This window comes from Mauremys mutica, chromosome 7 (assembly GCF_020497125.1).
Source record: "Mauremys mutica isolate MM-2020 ecotype Southern chromosome 7, ASM2049712v1, whole genome shotgun sequence".
In the NCBI taxonomy this organism is placed as follows: Eukaryota; Metazoa; Chordata; order Testudines; family Geoemydidae; genus Mauremys; species Mauremys mutica.
In genome coordinates, this window is record NC_059078.1 from 107,317,931 (window position 1) to 107,338,138 (window position 20,208).

The 20,208-nt window shown below is 42.9% G+C and overlaps 1 protein-coding gene across 2 annotated transcripts in view; it reads right to left on the minus strand.

The window, feature by feature from the left end:
• Nucleotides 1-20,208, minus strand: part of DOCK1 (dedicator of cytokinesis 1) — a 561,291-nt gene that overhangs the window by 511,346 nt on the left and 29,737 nt on the right. The window lies entirely within an intron of this gene.

Below are 20,208 nucleotides of genomic sequence, written 5' to 3' on the forward strand. Positions count from 1 at the left end.
ATGTATATCCTAGAAAACAAACCTAACAAAGTATGTAAAAATACTTTGTGTTAACCTCATGAGGTTTTATAATTAACTATATTATTTTGTCCTTCACTGTCACCTTTATAACAGCTTTATTTAGATACACTTGTAAAATGTTTAGAAAGCTTGATTTATGAATTTTAAAACAAAGCACCTTAATACTACTAAAATACTAAAGGGCAATCTGTGTTTCAGGCCGCACACTAACAAACTACGCTTTTATTGCATCAATACTATATCCTAGAAACAAAAAACAGGATTAAATAATCGTGCGTATAAATTAGGCACGTTCATTATTAGCAAAGGCTAGTTACGAAAAGCAGAGGGTATAAAATTTTGAGTTAAATACCTTAACCCTCACCTGATTTGCGAGAGAAGGCCAGTATCCCTGATTCTATTTTATTCTATTCAGGTTCTTACACTTCACCCATCACTGGTGTCTGACAGCAGACCAATGTTGCCCTATAATTACCACTAATCCAGAAGATTTGTCGAACAATAAAAAGGAAACATTTATGTGCATACAGTGAAGTGTTGGGTTTTTTTTAAATCTGCTCATGTAAGCCCAACTTGGACATAAAACAATATTACCGGGAGTGTTTGTTTTCACAGAAATTTCCAACAGTCCCAGATAATTGCACCTAACATGGCAGATTACAGTAAATGGTGAAGTGCAGTATCCAAGAATTCACTTGCTGTCAATGTTCAACTGACAACGTCTTTGATCACACAATGCATCATAAGCAGTAAGGGGCTGGCTGAATGGAGACTTAGTTCTCGGCAAACTGAAGTGTGAATCTACAGCGTTCTAGTTTGCTACGCACTAAATGGCCATGCAGATCCTGCCACCATACACTAAAAGTTCCATAATGTGCTCATGGAACTTTTATTACATGGAAGCAAGGCAACACAACCACTTCAGTGCACAGCAAGCTACAGCACTGTACGTTCACACCACGGCTTGCCATGCACTAAATTAGTAGACATGTCCACGCTATATTCAGTGTAAACAGTTGACAGTAGTATAAAAATAAATGATACAAGGGGGAAAAAAGGGTTGGCTAGTGCAAAGGTTCTCTCGAACCATATTAGACTATAAATACATCTAAATATCTTCTGGTAATACGTTCATTTATTGCACCTCCTTGTGTATTGTAATCACTTTGACAAGTCAAGAACTGTCTGCATTTAAATATTAATTAACAAAATGGCATCAGAAACCTATACAATTCATTAGCAGTCTTCTAAAAACTATGCTCTAGGAATTATTTTGGGGAAGTTCTACGGCCTGTGTCAATAGGAGGTCAGACAAGAGGGTCACAATGGTCCCTTCTGGCCTTCAAACGTATGAATGCCAGCAGCACAGAAAATCATGCAAAAAAATATAAATAGTTTGCAAAGAAATTCCATAAATATGAAGTGATAAAGATACACAAGTCATGTAAAGGTATCAATGTCAATTTAATGTCATTTTATTATAACTTGTGAACTTCAGCTAGCAGGCTGCTAAAGTCTCTGCCCAATAAAACACCAATGATCCCTGTACCTGTGCAAGTGTATACCCAGATTTATCTTACACAAAAATAGTACAAGCCATGCAACTACAGACCCTGATAAAAAAAAGTGTCCCTAAAATGAACACTGGAAGTTAACTGCTGTAAATTGCTACGGCCCAAGGGCACAGCTGAGCTTCACATGACTGCATGCATACATCTTTCATTCTCTGCTGGACCTCATTCCTGTCTGAGGAGTAATTTTAGAAAGATTAATTGTTTTGATCAGATGGACAGTGGCAAGATGTTCCAATGACAACCCAAAGAAAAAAAATTCAGAAACCCAATTAAGTAAAACATATGACATTACATCAATTATTTAGAAACTACAGTAGGTTTTCTGAAGTGCCAGCTGACAAAAAGAGTGAAGTCTTTGAAGCTTTGGTTTTCTGAAATAAGATCACCTCCCGTTTTTGTTTTCTTAGCAAAACTTGAAATAAAATAGTTGAACCTTTGTTGTTTTGGGTCAAACTAGGGATTCCAACAAGAATACAGTTTAGAAATCTGGCATCTCTGCAAATTCCACAGTAGTGTGATCTTGCAGAAAAATGCATCCCATGCAACAGATATTGTTTCAAAAGTTATAGGAGGCCCAATAGCTACCAAACTGAATACAGCAACTTTGTCAAACGACACTGTTGCTCAACATGGTAGCGTCATGACTGAGGATGTTTCAAGAACAATTGCTTTTAAAACTTATGTTAAAAATTCCCTCCTTAGCAATTCAAATAGATGTGACGCAACCTACATCACTGGTGAAGAACAGAGCCTAGGGTATGAGAATTATGTATCCAATAGCTCCCTTCAGGAAGGCTTGCTATTTTATAAAGCTGTGCTAGGACACACAGAAAAGAGAAAAGCTCATTCAAAACATTTCAGGAGGTAAAGATTTCTGTATGTGCTAGGATTACTGTACTGCAATCGCATGGATTATGCCATAGCAAAGACAGGTAAGAATAAAGCCTGGTCACACAGATCCAAAACACTGAACTTCATGCCTCCGGGCTTTGTTTCACACACTGCCAAGATCATGCTGTTAAGAAAATGTCTGAAAACCTGTGCCGAGTTATTGATGAAGCCGTTAAAACACAGAACTTTATTCAAGACTGAATGCTCAAGCTTTCTCACTGCTCTATTATAACTAAGATTCCCTTCAACAAAACCAGCAAATTTAAGGAATTTGATAATCATGGTGAAATGACAAAGGCCAAACTCCTCATATGGCTTCACAGCCCTAGACTCCAAATATGAAAAGAGAGTTTGCTCCCCAAGGAGACAATCTGTTTACACTACCTTTTTACAGACTTCAGAGCTTGGCAGCATCACAAGGAAAGCCCTTAATCATATTTAAAAAAAATAAATAGGAATATCTCATTGGCACGAAGCTTATTGCTCAGTCTGTTTTCCTTAATCATTTCTGAAAGAACCATATCAAAACATGTTTTTCACGGTAGTCAGCCATTTATCACCCTGTCTCCGTTAGCTTCCAGATACACTGTTTCAAGAAACAAGTCCAACTGTTGACAAGTTACAGTTCTTAATTACCCTTTGAGATTTTGATATATTCCTTTTTTTTTTTTAAGTTCCACTTTGATACATTCAGAGGAGCCCAACATGGGTTGCTTCTTCAGCTGACCCATTGGACATCTTTTGTTCTGTGAAAGGTAGACTTTAGAGTTAGCAAATGAAATGCAAACAACATATAAATGAATAACATAAAATATAAAACAAAGCAAATAAGGAACACCTATATGCAGATATGACACCTATAACAGGACTCTGAAGGAATACAGGATATTGTTTAAGATAACAAAATAAAACGTTTCGATAGAACTGTCACAAAAAATGAATTACAGACTTTTACTGGAAACTAAGCACGTCAGCAGTATTTAACATAAACTTTAGGGAACAGCGCAGTTCTACTGACATCAAAACCTGGCAATTCAATTAACCCTTAAATAAAATTTTCACTTTTTCATTAAAAACAGAAACCTTTGCTAAATATCTGAAGCGTGGCATTCTAAAAACATAACTGCTATTCGGCAAAAGTGTTCCATGAAAACACATTAACAAAAAAAATGTGAACAGTTCTGAACAGTGAAATGTTAACAATGAGCACGTCTTGTTTCCTAAACAGCAGAACAAGGGACACTATTTGATTATGAGCATCAGAAATTTTCCAGTTTACCTGTGTTGCCACTTTGTACAGCCCAATGCCATATTTTTAAGGATTGGGTGCCTAACATTAGACACCTAAATTCATACTAAAAACTCCTAAGTGAAAGTGGCCTGATTTTCAGATCTGCTGAGCACTCGTAGGTCTCACTGAAATCAAAAGGATCTGTGGGTGCTCAGTATCTCTAAGATAAAGTTGTCTTGATATTTTTCCCTTTGGAAGCTAAATAAGGATTTATGGGCTTAACCTTAGGCACTCAAGTCTAAAAATCTTTGGATCAAATGTTTTCCTTTACCCATCTAAATTAGAGACACATCCTGACTACCCATTTCTCAGGCATCTCAACTAAACAATGTTAATAGGACAAAAACTAAATGTGGGTAGGAATGAAAGACATTAAATCCATGTCGTCTCTCTCATGCAAGTGAATTCTCTGCTCACGAAAAGTGTCAACTGGCAGGCCTGTAAAATGAATTATTCTGTTTAGCTACTGATATTACAGAGGAAGAAGCAGTGCAATCTATCCCACCCTTCCCTGCCAATATGCTCAACTCAACCTGACAGGACCACCTCTAGTACGGAACACAGCTCTGCCTCCATTCTGATTCAGTTCTTGATCTCTCTGAGATAGAGAATGAGAGTGATAATTAGTGCTGACTGATTTGAACACTCATCTAATAGGCAGTCTACTGTGATGACCAACTACTTTCACAGAGGACACTGAAGAGTCATCAGATAGTAACTGTTCGGCACATCATCGATGTGGGCTGAATAAGGAGAAATGACCTATGAGTATTGTACAGAAAGGATTAAATTAAAAATCACTTTAAAAAAAAGCATGTGAAAATGTACCTGTAGCATGCGATTCAGCCAGGTTTTCTACTTGCAGTAGCGCTAACAGGGAATAAGATAAACATCTAAAATAACTGAAAAGAAAGTGTACCAAGCACTATGGTTATAAATCAAGAATTGGTAAAAGCACTCCATATAAGGAATCTAAAACACACTACAAAAGGATTTAAAAATGTACATTACAAAAGCTGCCAAGAGTCAAAAGATTCTCTTGCAGAACAGTATCAGAGGGGTAGCCGTGTTAGTCTGGTTCTGTAGAAGCAGCAAAGAATCCTGTGGCACCTTATAGACTAACAGAAGTTTTGCAGCATGAGCTTTCGTGGGTGAATACCCACTTCTTTGGATGCAAGCACTGCACTGCTTGCATCCGAAGAAGTGGGTATTCACCCACGAAAGCTCATGCTGCAAAACTTCTGTTAGTCTATAAGGTGCCACAGGATTCTTTGCTGCTTCTTGCAGAACAGATACTTAATCTAAGTCAGTGGTTCTCAATCAGGGGTATGTGTACCCCTGGGGGTACTTAGAGGTCTTCCAGGGGATACATCAACTCATCTAGGTATTTGCCTAGTTTTACACAGGCTACATAAAAAGCACTAGTGAAGTCAGTACAAACTAAAATTTCATACAATGACTTGTTTATACTGCTTTAAATACACCAAAATAGAAGCACAATATTTATATTCCAATTGATTTATTTTATAATTATATGGTAAAAATGAGAAAGTAATTTTTCAGTAATAGGTGTGCTGTGACACTTGTCTTTTGGTGTCTGAATTTGTAAGCAAGTAGTTTTTAAGTGAGGTGAAACTTAGGAATACACAAGACAAATCGGACTCCTACAAGGGGTACAGTAGTCTGGAAAGGTTGAGAACCACTGATCTGAGTGGCTGGACACACACTGAGGGCAGATTTTTATGTACAGTAAGTGAAACAAGGCTGTTCCATTTACTATAATCATTAACATTTTAGTCTTCGTGCTAAGGTTATTTATTATGAGAAAAGACATAAAACTCTTCTGATTAACAAGATATGAGCCCAGGACATTTCAAAGTCACTTTGGGTCAAGGCCATCCTAAGGACTTGGCTGGGAAAAATATACAAAAGGAGTCAGGAGTGACATTAGAAATCTAATATTCAGGTGAGAGGAAACAGGAAAATGAGCAATTCATGACCTCTAGCTCTAGGTACAAGAGCAGATAGCATCATTTTGATGAAGTGAGGGAAACAGAGCTTAACTCATAGGAAGAAACTTGATCTAAAAACCAGTTAATTAGCCCCTAAGCTTCCCACAAAAAGCTGGGGGGACAGCATTTGAAATATACAATCCTCACTCAGACCAACAAACCTTCAGGGAGTGTTGGCCAAGTGTAGACACAGGAGCACATGCCAACATTATGAGCCTGATCCAAAGCCCACTGAAGTCAAATAGAGGCATTACACTGAGTTCAACGCACACTGGATCCAGCCCTCTTATTTGCAGAATGCATCATATTCAACGCTGTACATTTAAAACACAAACGCACGCAAGCGCAGGGCAGAACAAATTATTTCCTGCCTAAGGATCTTGCAACCTAAACTGCACGCTTATTGGAAGTGTGTGATGTGGAACTGTGGTATACTAAAATATGGATTGTCTTTATAACGGACAAGCTTTACATCAAGTACGTACACAAGAGACATGCCAAAAAGAAGCCGGTATTAACAAATTTGGTCACCTTTTCCAGCATAATCAGAGGAAGAGGACTCACCAGGCAGCAAGCCAGAATCTTTTGTCAGGTTCATTACTATTACCTGATCTTTAATAAGTAATATACAATGTAGTATGTTAACATTTTATTGTAACTTGGCCTTAATAAAAAGTTTTAAAAAATAATTAACCTGATAAGCCAAGATTGGAAAGACCAATATCAAAGTAGTACTGGGCTTATGTTTCTGTTGGACTTAAAAAAAAAAATTAGAGGTGGAGACTATAATGGTCAGGTTGGTTAATTTCAATGGTAGGTTACTGCTGAAAGGTTTTGTGTAAGAAACGTACAAGGGATCTGACCAATTTTATGCTGCTTCCAAGGGAAGTCACCATTTAAAGTTTTAAAATCCTGAATGATAGCTTTAGAACTTTTACTCAAAAAAAGCTTTGCTCTGTATGCCCAATCGCCAGTGTAGCAGAGGGAAAGATTTCTTTTTTTTTTTTTTAAATTGTGACCACCTAGCTCTGAAGATAGTAACTTTGTAATGTCATCCTTTGCTCAATCTGTGGCTTTACAAGCCTTATGCTTTGCAGTCCTTTGTACAGGAGTTAAAGAATGCTACCTTACTCATGGACTGATCCACTTCAGTAGAGATTGGTAAATTCGGGACAGGAATCTTTGCTAAAATTAAATAGAAACTATAAAGTTTTAATATAGGTGAAGTGTCGGCAATGGGACACATGATTAACATTCTCTAAAACAGGATCTTGATACTTTAAATTTGTAAGAAGATGTTTCTCTTCCTGATGGACCTGAGCTTATGACATTGAGTCTTTGTAAGACCAGCAACCCTCAAATCTGGCCCAGTAGAGCTGCCTAGCAGCACTTTCACACCGCCACCCAGCGGCAGCTGTAACCAGCTTGCACTCCATTATCCATGACCCATTGCAGACACAAACCACATGAAGTTCCACCTCCAGGGGTCCAACAGGCAGCAGCTTCCTGGCTCCTGATTAGCTCCCGATCCTGTATAAACCCAACGAACATTCCAGGAAGTGTCTAAGCAACAGCGCAGGTTTCCTGTAGCTGCCAGAACCATTCCTGCTCACAAATGTCTGGCTTCAACCTCACCTTGATTTGGACCTCACCTCCTGATCCGGACCCTGAAACCTGACTCAGACTCTGATCCTTGGTATTTACCTCGGCCTGGAACTTGACTACAAACTCCTTTGCTATACTCAGCCTCAGGATTGATCCTGTTCTGACCCTTGGTCTTGACTGCCCTTATCAGGATACTGACAGTCTTTTCCATTTCAATTAATATTTCTCCTGTAGTTTACTTTTTCAAAAACACATTTTTCTATGCCTCTTCTAGCAGCAGAGACACACGCAGGTAAGGGAAGACTAAAAATTCAGGCAGACTTAATAAGAGGAACTGGAGCTCAAGGAGGAGCCCACTTCCCTAGCTAATAAGCACAATGATTCTCCCCAGATGTAGCAGCCACCAGCTAGTGGGGTAGGGTAGGATTGCTCCAAGAACTTGCTGCCCAAATGCCATCATAGCCAATAGAGTTAGACCCAGGTAGTCCTTGGCAGTGTGGATGAAGCACCAAGTGCCAAGTTGATACAGTTTATTCAAAGTTTCTTCTTGACCAACCCAATATGTGACAGCTTCTCTCATGGACTGGACACAAACCTTGCCTGAGCCTGGAAGCCTTTCTGAAAAGAACACAAGCTGGATGCTGTATGGTTCCAGGCAGAGAGAACTATTAGTCTTCGTATTCATGACAAGGATTAAGAGAGACAATTATTATATGAAGTCTGTGGCCTGAGCTAACTATCTAGAAGGCTAAAAATTGCTTTTCTAATTGTGTCTATAAACAAAGTTAACATGCAGAAAAGTACACCTCGAAAGCACACAACAGCACATTATAAAAAAAATATAGAAATAAATATAAGGCCTTGTTTTCAAAGGTACTGAGCACCCATAGCTTTTATTGATGTCATCTGGAGGTTCAGGTGCTCAGCACTTCTGCAGATAAGGCCTGTGTTTTCTAGAATGACCATATTATGAATATTCACAAATACTGACTTGCAGCAGATAGCCCATAGCCCATTTCCAGTGTACTACTAAATGTAATCCACTGCTGAAACTGAAGATAGCAAACTTATCAAAATAGGAACAGCACTTCATAATTTTAGAGTATACAATGATGAATAAGAAGAACTGCTGCTGTTCTTTAGATCTGCATTCAACAAGAACAGGTCCAGATGGATTTAGCAATTTTCCATTACCAAGTTGATATGGATCTGCCTGTGGGCTGAAGAGCATTCAGTGAATATGACAAACTACCCCAGTGGATCTGAGAGCTTCAGTTATATGATTTAATGAACCAAGCAACTATGGGAAGGGAACAGTAAACAAAATGAACTAAAGTCTAAAGGACAGAGAATGCCCTCCAAGCATCTCTCATATTTGTGTGTGAATGGGTAAAATATATTATTCCCTGTTTTTAAAAGGCATTTCAATTGAAATAGCACTTCCTTTTCTTCATCAGTGCCTGTTTTCAGAAATAATGACACAGGTGACTCTATTCCAGCAAACCCCACCTTTTCCCCCACACCACCAGAAACCAGGCTTGAATAAGTACTGAAGTGTTAGAACCAAAAAATTAGCATGGGCATAAAGAGACTACTTTCTGAACTCTGGGAGGAGAAAAAGGAACGAACAACAAATTGGGTGCTACTGTAATTACACACACACAAAAATCAATTCTTTGTTAAAAAAACCCTATAAAATCACATCCATTAATATGTGCATAACAGAAAAATGAGAAGTGCAACATGGAAGAATTGAAGCAAGGTGCATATGGGAAAAGGAACAAAAAACTGAAGTAACCAGTGAGAATCTCAGTATATACTGAAAGGACTTTTCTCCCAACGGTTGAATGCAAAGGTATCTTAATATACCACAAAATGATAGGGTACTATATATTCCCACGTTAGCTTTACACTTAAAAACCAACACCTATTTGTTTTTTAGCTCCAGGAAGACACAAATATATTTAACCACCACCACTCTTCCTTCGCAATGTCTTAAAGACAAGGCACAAAGGATATGTTTACACAGCAAAGAAAAACCCTCAGTTGGCCTAGTCCAGCCAACTCGGGCTCATGGGGCTCAGGCTGCTGTGCAGACATACCCAAAAAGTTTGTAACTTTATCTTTCCATAAAAGTCAAATACAACTGAAAGCAAGCAAGAATTGTACTACTACAGGTGATGGCTTTCGTACACCCATTTGTACACCCACCATTCTGCTCATCATTCTCTTAATATTAGTGGTCACTTACACAAGCTTCGAAATAAAGTCTAGTGATAAAATACGTCCTGGAATAGAAAAGTTACTTCTACAGTGCACCCAATAAAGTGATCCTACTCATTATCCTGTGGTCAAGTAGACTCTGCAGATTTCCATGATCCTCAGCAGCTGCCTTTCAATAACTGAAGTCAGACAATTTGGCACATTTCTTCATCCAGGTTTAGGCTGGGATTTCCAAAAGGAGCCTAAGGGAGTTAGGCACCTAAATCACATTGAAATACAACAGAATTAGGGCAGCTAGTTCCATTAGGTTCTTTTCAAAATTTAAGCCTTAAAAAATAAACCAGAAAAGAGGCAGGAAAAAGGAAGAGGCGATACTTATTTTCTAGTCAAGCTGTTTTCTTGTTCTCTCTGTATTTACTACACTAATAAGTCCAAGTTACATTGACAATCATAAACTGCTGAAATTACATCACTTGTGCACGTTCACACAACACTCCTTGGATCGGTGGAGAGCATACACAGTTGGTGTTCTAGCACTGACAGAGGGAGCAGTGCCCCATGGGTATCTATCCCACTGTGTAAATCATCACCTTCTTCCACTAAGAGTTCTGGGACTGGATCACATCATGATGTAGTTTTTTCCATCCAATAATTCCAAGGGCTTCCAACTGCGTTTCATGCTGGTTTTCAACTGCCACTGTAAACTTTGCGCCCGCCACCTCCACCTGAAAGCATGGATCCTGCACTGCTCACCAGTCTTGTGATAAGTGTTATGGCCACAAATGCAGCTGATCCTCCAGTATTTCATGAGATGTAAATCTGAACAGGAATCCGTGCTGCCTGCCTTGTTGTGTGCCATGGAAAGAAACAATTCAAGATTGATGTTGGCATTCATGGAGCAGCTGAATATGTTAGACCAGAGGTCGGCAACCTTTCAGAAGTGGTGTGCCAAGTCTTCATTTATTCGCTCTAATTTAAGGCTTCGCGTGCCAGTAATACCTTTTAACATTTTTAGAAGGTCTCTTTCTATAAGTCTATAATATGCAACTAAACTATTGTTTTATGTAAAGTAAATAAGGTTTTTAAAATGTTTAAGAAGCTTCATTTAAAATTAAATTAAAATGTAGAGCCCCCCTGACTAGTGGGCAGGACCCAGGCAGTGTGAGTGCCACTGAAAATCAGCTCGTGTGCCACCTTCGGCATGCATGCCATAGGTTGCCTACTCCTGTGTTAGACTGTCGCTAGTGGGCTCAGGAAACAAGCATCAAGTGGTGGGATAGCATTGTGATGCAGGTATGGGGGAGGATGAGCAGTGGCTGTAGAACAAAGCCACCTTCCTTCAAATGTGTGTGTAGCTTGCCCCATCCACAGTGCAAGGACACCAAAATGAGAGCTGCCCTAATGGTGGAAAAGCAAGTGGTGATAGCTACCAGTCAGTCACAAATCAGTTTGGAGTGGGGAAGTCTACCATGGGTTGTGGTAACCATTAATTGCCTCCTGGTATGAAGGACCGTAACTCTGAGCAATGTGCGGGAAATAGTGTACGTCTTTGCAGCAATGGGATTCCCTAACTGCAGCAGGGTGATAGCTTGCATGTATATCCCAATTTTTGCCCCAGACCATCTTGCGATGGAGCACATCAACAGACAGGACTGCTTCTCTATGGTATTGCAGGTGCTGGTGGATCACCAGGGTTGTTTCACTGACATCAATGTCGGGTATTCAGGGAAGGTGCATGACACACGCATCTTCAGAAAAACTGGCCTGTATAGAAAGCTGCATGCAGGGACTTTCTCTCCAGACCAGAAGATCCCAATAGGGGATGTGGCAATGCCCATAGTGAACCTGGGAGACGCAGAGTCAGTATTATGTGTACACTCACAATCTTGCAAGCATGCAGCACAGCCAGAGCACTAAACATGGTGAGTTCGGCCCAGGAGGAAGGGGTGCAGGATGGGACAAAGGGTCTGGGCGGTTTCAGAAGAGGATCAGTACAAGTGCCTGGGGACACTATTCTGAATACTGGCACCATTGTCCATAGGCAGTGGGTGACTGAAGCTGAGGATCCACACTACTGAGGATATCTGAAGATGCAAGCGTGCATCTCCAGTATGCGCGCGGCGTTAGACCAGGTCCGTATGCTGCTCGCCTGGGTCCTGCTTTGGGTCTTCCAGAAGTACTTGCCAATTGATGCGGCAAAGTTTCCTACAATGGGGAAAGAAACAAAGGAGCTCTGCCAAGGAATCTTCGGCAGAGGATTGCAGAGTATCTGCAGGAAAGTTTCCTAGAGATCTCTATGGAAAATTCCCAGGAAATCTCGGTGTGCATTAACAAACTCTTACACAGGGCCCCACCGCATAGCTGCATGGGAAAATACAAAGCAGATGCAAACAGAATCGAAATCAACAACATTAGGTACTTTCTCCCACATGCACCACGCAGCAAAATAAAGGACCCCTCTACCTCACGTAACCATGCACTATCAAAGAAAAATAAGTACTTACCAGAGCTCCCCTCTCCTACTTCAGGCACACCCAAGACGGACTTCTGGGACTGGCTAGACCCCTCCAAAGTCAAAAAGTTGTCCTGGCTCGCCATGCCACCAAACAAGCGTGTCTCCTGTCCCACATCCTCCTCCAACTCAACCTCTTCATGCCACAGAGGATGGCATGCCGGTCCTTGTAAAAACACCATGTTTTTGGTGCTACACCAGAGCAACAGTTGGCCTCCTTCCTTCTCTCTGGTACAGTTGCCTCACCTCCTTTATCTTAGCAAGGCACCACTGAATGTCCCTTTCATGCCCCTTCTCATCCATGCCACGAGCAAACTGCTCGTAGATGTCAACGTTCCTATGGCTGGATCAGAACTGCGACTTCACAGCCTCCGCTCCCCACAGATGCAACAGATCCATCAACTCCGGTGTATGAAAGCCAGCATGGTCAGCTGGGAAGATGTGATATGAGGTGTCCACCCTGAGCAAACAGGAAGTGGAATTTCAAAAATTCCAAGGGTTTTAAAGGGCACTGGGCACATGCCTGTGTACATGGCTGCATAGCAGTAGAGTAAAAACTGCTTACCAGAACAATCACGATAGGCATTATGGGACACCTCCTGGAAGCCATTTAGGGCAACACAAGCAAGCTCAGTGTCTACACTGACACTGCGTTGCTCTAACTATGCCACTCGTCAAAGTGGTTTTATTATGTGGGCATAGCAAGAGAATTAAATCGGTGGGAGGGGCATTATTATGTGTACATCTTCACTGTTTTGTTGATGAAACCTGACTTTTGTCAACAAAAACTATGTAGTGTAGACGAGGCCTAATTCATTAAGTATTTAGACAAGGAAAATATCCTTTCTTCATTCCCTCATGAAGCACAAATTGTTGGGACAGAGAGAAAGCTGAATGAGGGAAAGAAATTGCACTGGTGAGGGATGAGAAAAAAGTCTACACAAGAAGAAGGAATTCAGACAAGAGAGAAGGAAGCTGGAAAAAGAAGAGAAGTAAAAAAGTGGATTGAAAGAGTTAGCATAAATACTGTTAAATTGCTAACAAAAGCAAATTAAGAGATTGTAGTAGTTAGAAGAAAACTCCTAGATCAAAGAATGTATTTAATAATTACATTTAATATTGGACTAAATATATGTTTGGGGATAATTTAGTTCCAATTATACAACATATCAAGATTGACAGACAGAATTCCCTGTACCCAAAACTTGTGGAGTTCATCTGGTGCAGTAATGGTAATTTTGAGATTAATTTTTAGAAGACATACTGAGACACTCAGACGGAAGCCAGTATATAAATTCAATGCATTCTTGTTTTTATCCCCAACCAAGACAAGAGACAGACAGGGGAGTACAAGGAAACAATGAGACCATACTGGTCAGCATGAAGCAGTGTTCTCAACCACACCAGTGGCCTGTTCTCAAGTGTTTTGCATGCATCACAGCCAAGAGAGTTTTGAGGAAGGGTTTTAAGGTGGATAATGAGTTAGCTTTGGGGCTGTTTATGGGCACAAGGGCAGCACAGGAGAAAGCACAAAAGTGCTTCTTTGAAAATGTAATGGACGCTGGCATCATGGGCTGATCGGAGATATCAACACCTCCATAGCAAATGAGAGATGATAGGGAAGATGGGGATTGACCATGAATACAAGCAGCTTATGTTTGATGTAATAGAGAAGAGGGAGCCAGTCAAGCGATGCAAAGAGAGGAGTGATATGCTCATAGTGACAGGGTAGGAAAATGATCTCTGCAGCAGCATTCTGAATGGGATACAGTGAGAACATCCTTCACCAGGAAACCTTCCTCCCAATAAGAGCGGGACAGCACCTGTGATCTGCAAGTGCACTTGGGTAAAATTGGTGCACTAACACCGACTCTTATGAATTATGGCAATATATAACTAAGCCCTAAGCTGCACTGAACTATTATTCATACACTTCATATTGGGATATATTAAGGGCAGGAGGTGCAAAAGGAAAATTCTCAGCACCATCTAAAGGGGAGAAATAAAAAAGTCTTTTCATCTTCCTGGATGTCAGCCATCAGTGTGAGGGTGAACCCAGTAACATAGATGCACTGTATTTTGTCACTACTAACTGCACTCAGGTCAGTTCACAATTCCTTCTCGGTCCTCCATGTATTTTACAATCTATGGTATTCTTAGGGGATGCGTTTCCTAGAGAAAGGAGGAGCCCTTAGAGGATAAGGATATCCCTCAATTCGCAAGGAGAGATTAAGCACAGGGTCCTGCTCACCAGCATAGTAATAGTCTTATTTGTTGATTTCACAAACATGACAATCAGTATTTTTCCAAGAGGACTGGATTAAATCCAACATTTTGGAGCAGAGCATAGGGGCTGTTTATCTGTCATTTTCCTCTATGACAGGAGAAATCTTTTTCCCTCTTTTTCCTAACAGAGTAGTAGACTGAGCTGAAAGACATGCTGGTAGACCTAGAAACCAGATTCTCAACTGAAACCAGGAGTATGGGTTGAATATTGCCTCTTCACCAAGGAGGTGTTGTGTCTTAGAGGGCTCTGCTCTGAACTAAGATTTAGCAGGAACACTGTAAACAGAGATATCTGCAGAGACTACCTCTCTGTGCACCTTCCATCTTTTCTAGTGGCCTGGAGGCAGAGTAAGCCAGGAGATCATTTGTAACTGGTGCAGAACAAGCTCACAACCGGAGCTTGCAAGGTATTTCTGCACAGTGCACCTGTAGCACATGGTGTTATTAAAATTCCATGCAATATAATCCCATATTGACATCAAAGTACAGTTGCACACTTAACCAACTTACAAATTGGCTAACGCCTCTCTGCCTGAGAGAACCTAACTCTGCAGTCCACATGGGTGGAGCTCAGATGAGATCACATGGAACAAATATGATCTATATTATGTTACTATTCTCCCAGTAGTACTGTAGAACTTCAGAGTTACGAACACCTCGGGAGTGGAGGTTGTTAACTCTAAAATATTCGTAACTTTGAACAAAATGTTATTGTTGGTGTCATCAGGCATCTGTATTAGGCCTGAATGAACCACAGTTATTTTATGCTTGCCTAGAGGGCCCTCATGTTAAACTCTAATCGACCTTACAGGCCAGTAACCGAGAATGGAATGTGTAGCAGCTAGTTATCAGTGCAACACTGATACCAGGAGGCAATAATGAGGCCTGCTTGCACCTGGCTAAGGGGGGGGCGGCAGGATAACAAATCAGAGGGAGTAAAACAAAATAACCGGTCAAGAAAAAGTCACTAACGAGATGAATTGTTTGCTGCCAAGAATGATTTAACCTGCTTAGTGTAACTGCTAGCCGTATAATGTATCCGCTATATGGGAAATAGGAGGGGGGGGTAGAGGGGGATGAGTAAGTGGGGGGTAATGAGAATGCTTAGCTGAAATCATGTATAAAGAGAGAAAGCTGCTTGTATCTGTGTGCTTGATTTGAGACAACTCTGTCTCCTTGCACAAGCTTTGAGATCTCAAATAAACTTTGTCTGCTTCTCCACCTTGGTGTGTTTATTGGAGCGAAGCACACCGGGCAACAAACCACTGTTGCTGCTGCCTCGGGCCCTCTGTGCCGGCAACATTATGTTTGTTTTTTCAAAAGTTTACAACTGAATATTGACTTAATACAGCTTTGAAACTTTACTATGCAGAAGAAAAATGCTGCTTTCTCTTTATTTTTTTAGTAGTTTATGTTTAACACAGTACTGTACTGTATTTGCTTTTTTTTTTTAGTCTCTGCTGCTGCCTGATTGTGTATTTCCAGTTCCAAATGAGGTGTGTGGTTGACTGGTCAGTTTGTAAATCTCGGGTTCTACTATAATAGCAATCCAGCACCTCAAGAAAGAAATTTTAACATACCCACATTGAAGTAGATGAAAAAGCTCAAAGTGTCAGACATATGTGGCAAGTGTGAAATAAGAAATCAATCAATCTACCTTGCTAAAGGGCTTCCATCACCTAATGACCCCTAGCTCACTGTTAAAAATGTGTTAGAACGGTTATTTAACCATTAAGGATTAGGTGCACACAATAGTGGCCAAGGCCCAAAAATCAATCAAAGGGCTGGGTCAGTACTGTGAATGTGCCAAAACTCACCATAACCATACAAAGCACAACGGAACTAAATAAAAAACTGTGTGTGTTTGAAACACACAACAGGTAACCGTACCAAACCAGCCAATGAACAGCAATCTTTGTAGGAAACCAAGATACTGCTCTATGTTAACATTGTCACTTTGCCCAAAAAGAAAGATACTAACTGTAACTGTAATTCAAGATGTGGTGCAGATTCCACTTAGGTGTGTGTATGCCCAGTATCCCAGAACCAGAGACTTTTGCCTAGCAGTACATATAGAGGGGAGGCGCTTGCTATATGCAGTGGTGCCGCCCCAACCCCCATCCATCTAGAGATGGTCTGTGCAGAGATTGCTTGCTCCTTCATGCAGTCCGCATGTAACATGAACAGGTGAAGTGAAACACGAAACAGTTTAGTCCTGTCTAGATAAAAAGCTAGACGTTGCCTGACATCCACAGTATGAATGCACTGTTCTTCTGGGGAAGAGTGCAGCTAGGGACAAGGACAGGTAAATACACCACCTGATTCAGATGAAACTGAGACCCCACTCTGGATAAAAACGTTGGGTGTAGTCGCAGCATTACCCTGTCCTGGGAGAACTGAATGTAAGACAGCCCAGCTATGAGGGCCTGCAACTCATTTCCCCTTCTTCCTGAAGTGATGGCTATCAGGAACTTAGTTTTCTGAGAAAGGAGGGCAGCGGACACGATGCAGTGGCTCAAATGGAGGGTCCATCAGAACTGCCAGAAGCGTGTTTAGGTCCCACAAGGGAACCAGTTCTCAGACTGGAGGATATAAGCAGACAAGCCCCTTCAGAAATCTCATCACCATGGCATTGGAAAAAACTGACTTTCCTTGAATATGGGGATGGAATGCTGATATCACCACCAAATGCACTCTCACCGAACTGAGTGCAAGGCCCGATGCCTGAAGATGTAGCAGGTACTCCAAGATGGATGGAAGCCTCTGTTCGTTGGGACCTGTGGGCCAAGAACCACACTTTGGTAAGTAGGCTGACGTAGTGGAGAACTTCCTATCGTTGAGTAGGACTTGTTGGACAGCCACTGAGCACTGCTCCTCCTCTTCATTAAGCCATGAAACTGTCACGCCATAAGGTGCAAGGAGCTGATCGCAGGATGGAGGGTGAGGCCCTGATCCTGAGTGACCAAATCAGGATGGAGAGGAAGTGGTATGGGAGGTTGAGCCAACAGAGCAAGGAGGTCTGGGAACCAGCACTGCCTCAACCATGCTGCAGCAATGAGGATGAGTTTGGCCCGATCTGCCTTGAGCTAGAGGCTGACCTGTGGAATGACTGGAATGGGGGGGAAGGTGTAGAGAAGGGCCAACTGCCAGCTACAGTGGAAGGTGTCGGAGAGGGAGCCCAGGCTGAGGGCCCTTGAGAGCAGAATACTAGAAACTTCCTGTTTTCCCTTATCACAAACAAGTTGATTGCAGAAATGCCCCACTTCGCAAAGATGAGCCAGAGAACACTCTCCTTCAGGGACCATTTGTGGCTTAGAGAGAAAACACTGCTGAAATGGTCCACAAGACAATTTTGCACCCCCCAGCAAACTGATTGCTCTTGGAGTGAAGTCTTCAATGCAGAATTGCCACAGGTTGACTGCCTGAAAGTAGAGTACCCTGGAAAGTGTGCCCTCTTGCTTGTCCCCATAATACAACATGGTAGTACTGCCAGTGAATATGTGAACCACTGTGTGTCTGATGTGGTCTTGGAAGGCACAACATGCATTGTTGATGGCCCGAAATTCCAACACGCTGATATGGAGAGAGGCTTCCTGTTCCGACCCCCGGCCCTGCACTCTCAATGAGTCCAGATGCACCCCCCAATCCAGAAGGGAAGTGTCATAACCACTGTCTTGGTAGGAGAGGGCTGAGCGAAGGGGACCCCTTGGCACACATTGCATAGGGACTTCCATCTAGGGAATATAGGACTGGTGGAGGGAGGTGAAACAACCCATCCAGAGGATGCAGGGCAGGGCAATAAACTGTCCTGAGCCACATATGAAGGGGATGAAGGTGCAATCTCGGCAACTAGACCACCTGCGTGCACACACAGACATGTGGCTCAAAAGACTGAGATACACAAGAAGTGTCGTGGACAGCTGGGGATTGCAGACTGAGACAGGGCTGTTGAATTGCCTAGGAGCGGTCAGTCAAGCAGGAGAGTTCTTGACCTTGTGGAGTCTATCAGGATCCCAGTGAACTCAATTTTTTGAGTGGGGGCCGAGGTTGCTTTACTGTGTTTAACCTGAGTCCCAGATGGTCCAACAAATGCAATGTGGGGTAGACATGGGCAAGAACCCTCCCTCTGGAGCCACCCATCAGCAACAAGTCATCCAGGTATGGGAAGATGTGAATTCCCTTCCTCCTGAGATATGCCACAACCACCGCCAGGCATTTGGTGAAGATTCAGAGGGCAGAAGAGAAGCCAAATAGAAGAACTGTATGCTGAAAGTGGCATTCCCCTACCACAAAATATAGAAGCTTTCTATTGGCTCAGCACAATGGCCACACAAAAGTAAGTGCCCTTAAAGTCCAGAGCAGCAAATCAGTTGTTCTGAGACAGCGGGGGGAGGGGGAAAAATAGCCAAGAGAGTGACCACACATAATCTCATGTACTTGTTAAATTTGTTGAGGCTGCGAAGGTCGAGAATAGGTCTCATCGCAGCCTTGGATTTCGGTATCAGGAAGTACTGGAAGTAAAAGCTGTGGCCCTGGTGGAACCTCCTCCACCACTCACAACTTCAACAAAGATCGGACCTGCTCAATAAGCAGATTCTCGTGAGAGGAGTCCCTGAAGAGGGGCGAGGAAGGGGAATGGAAAGGGGGTGTAGATAGGAACTGGACTGCATAGCCCGATCTGACAGAGTCTAGACCAGGGGTGGGCAAACTTTTTGGGCCGAGGGCCACATCTGGGTGGGGAAATTGTATGCAGGGCCGGGGTGGGGGTTGGGGTGCAAGAGGGAGTATGGGATGTGGGAGGGGGTGTGGTGTGCAGGAAGGGGCTCAGGGCAAGGGATTGGGGCAGAGGAGGGGTGCAGGGCATATGAGGGAGCTCGGAAGGGGGTTGGGGTGCAGGAGGGGTGGGAGGTGCAAGGCAGAGGGCTTAGGACAGGGAGTTGGGGGGCGGGGTGCAGGAGGGGTTCGGGCTCCGGCCCGTGCCACTTACCTAAAGCGGCTCTGGGGTGGCAGCGGTGCGCACTCCCTGCACGCCTGCCCTGGCCCCACGCTGCGCCGTTCCGGAAAGCGCTGTGGCCCCTGGGGGAAGGGGGGGTGGAGGGCTCCGCATGCGCTGCCCTTCCCGCGCCTCCAGGTACCTCCTCCAAAGCTCCCATTGGCCATGGTTCCCCGTTCCCAACCAATGGGAGCTGCGGGAGGCAGTGCCTGGCGGCAAGAGCAACACATGGAGCCCTCTACCCCCCCGCCCCTGGGGGGCTGCAGAGAAGTGGTGCCGGCCGCTTCTGAGACCGGTGTGGGGCCTGCAACACCACGGGGGACAATCCCACGGGCCGGATCCAAAGCCCTGAGGGGCTGGATCCAGCCCGTGGGCCATGGTTTGCCCACCCCTGGTCTAGACACTAGCTGTTGGAGGTAATCTAGTCCCAGGCATTGTAAAAGCAGGCCAGCCTGTCCCCAAAATGATGGGGGGGAGGAGCCAGAGAAGGGGGAGGAATGACTGGAGCAGTGCTCTGGACAAAGTAGTCAAAATGGGCCCTTGGTCTGCTCCAAGGAAAGACATGAGGACTATCTAAAGCTTGAAGGACTTGCGGAAACCATTTTTTAAGTTTCGATTTAGTAAAAGCACTCATCTGAAAACTCTAGGCTAGCCCAGTGCCAGCTCTTGACACTTCAGCAAAAAGCCAGACTGCACGGATTCTGGTGCTGGACTGCAGCCTGATTTGGAAGGAGGGGGATCCAACCATTTGACACAATTAGCTGAAAGTGTCAATACCCCCCCCACACACACACACACTG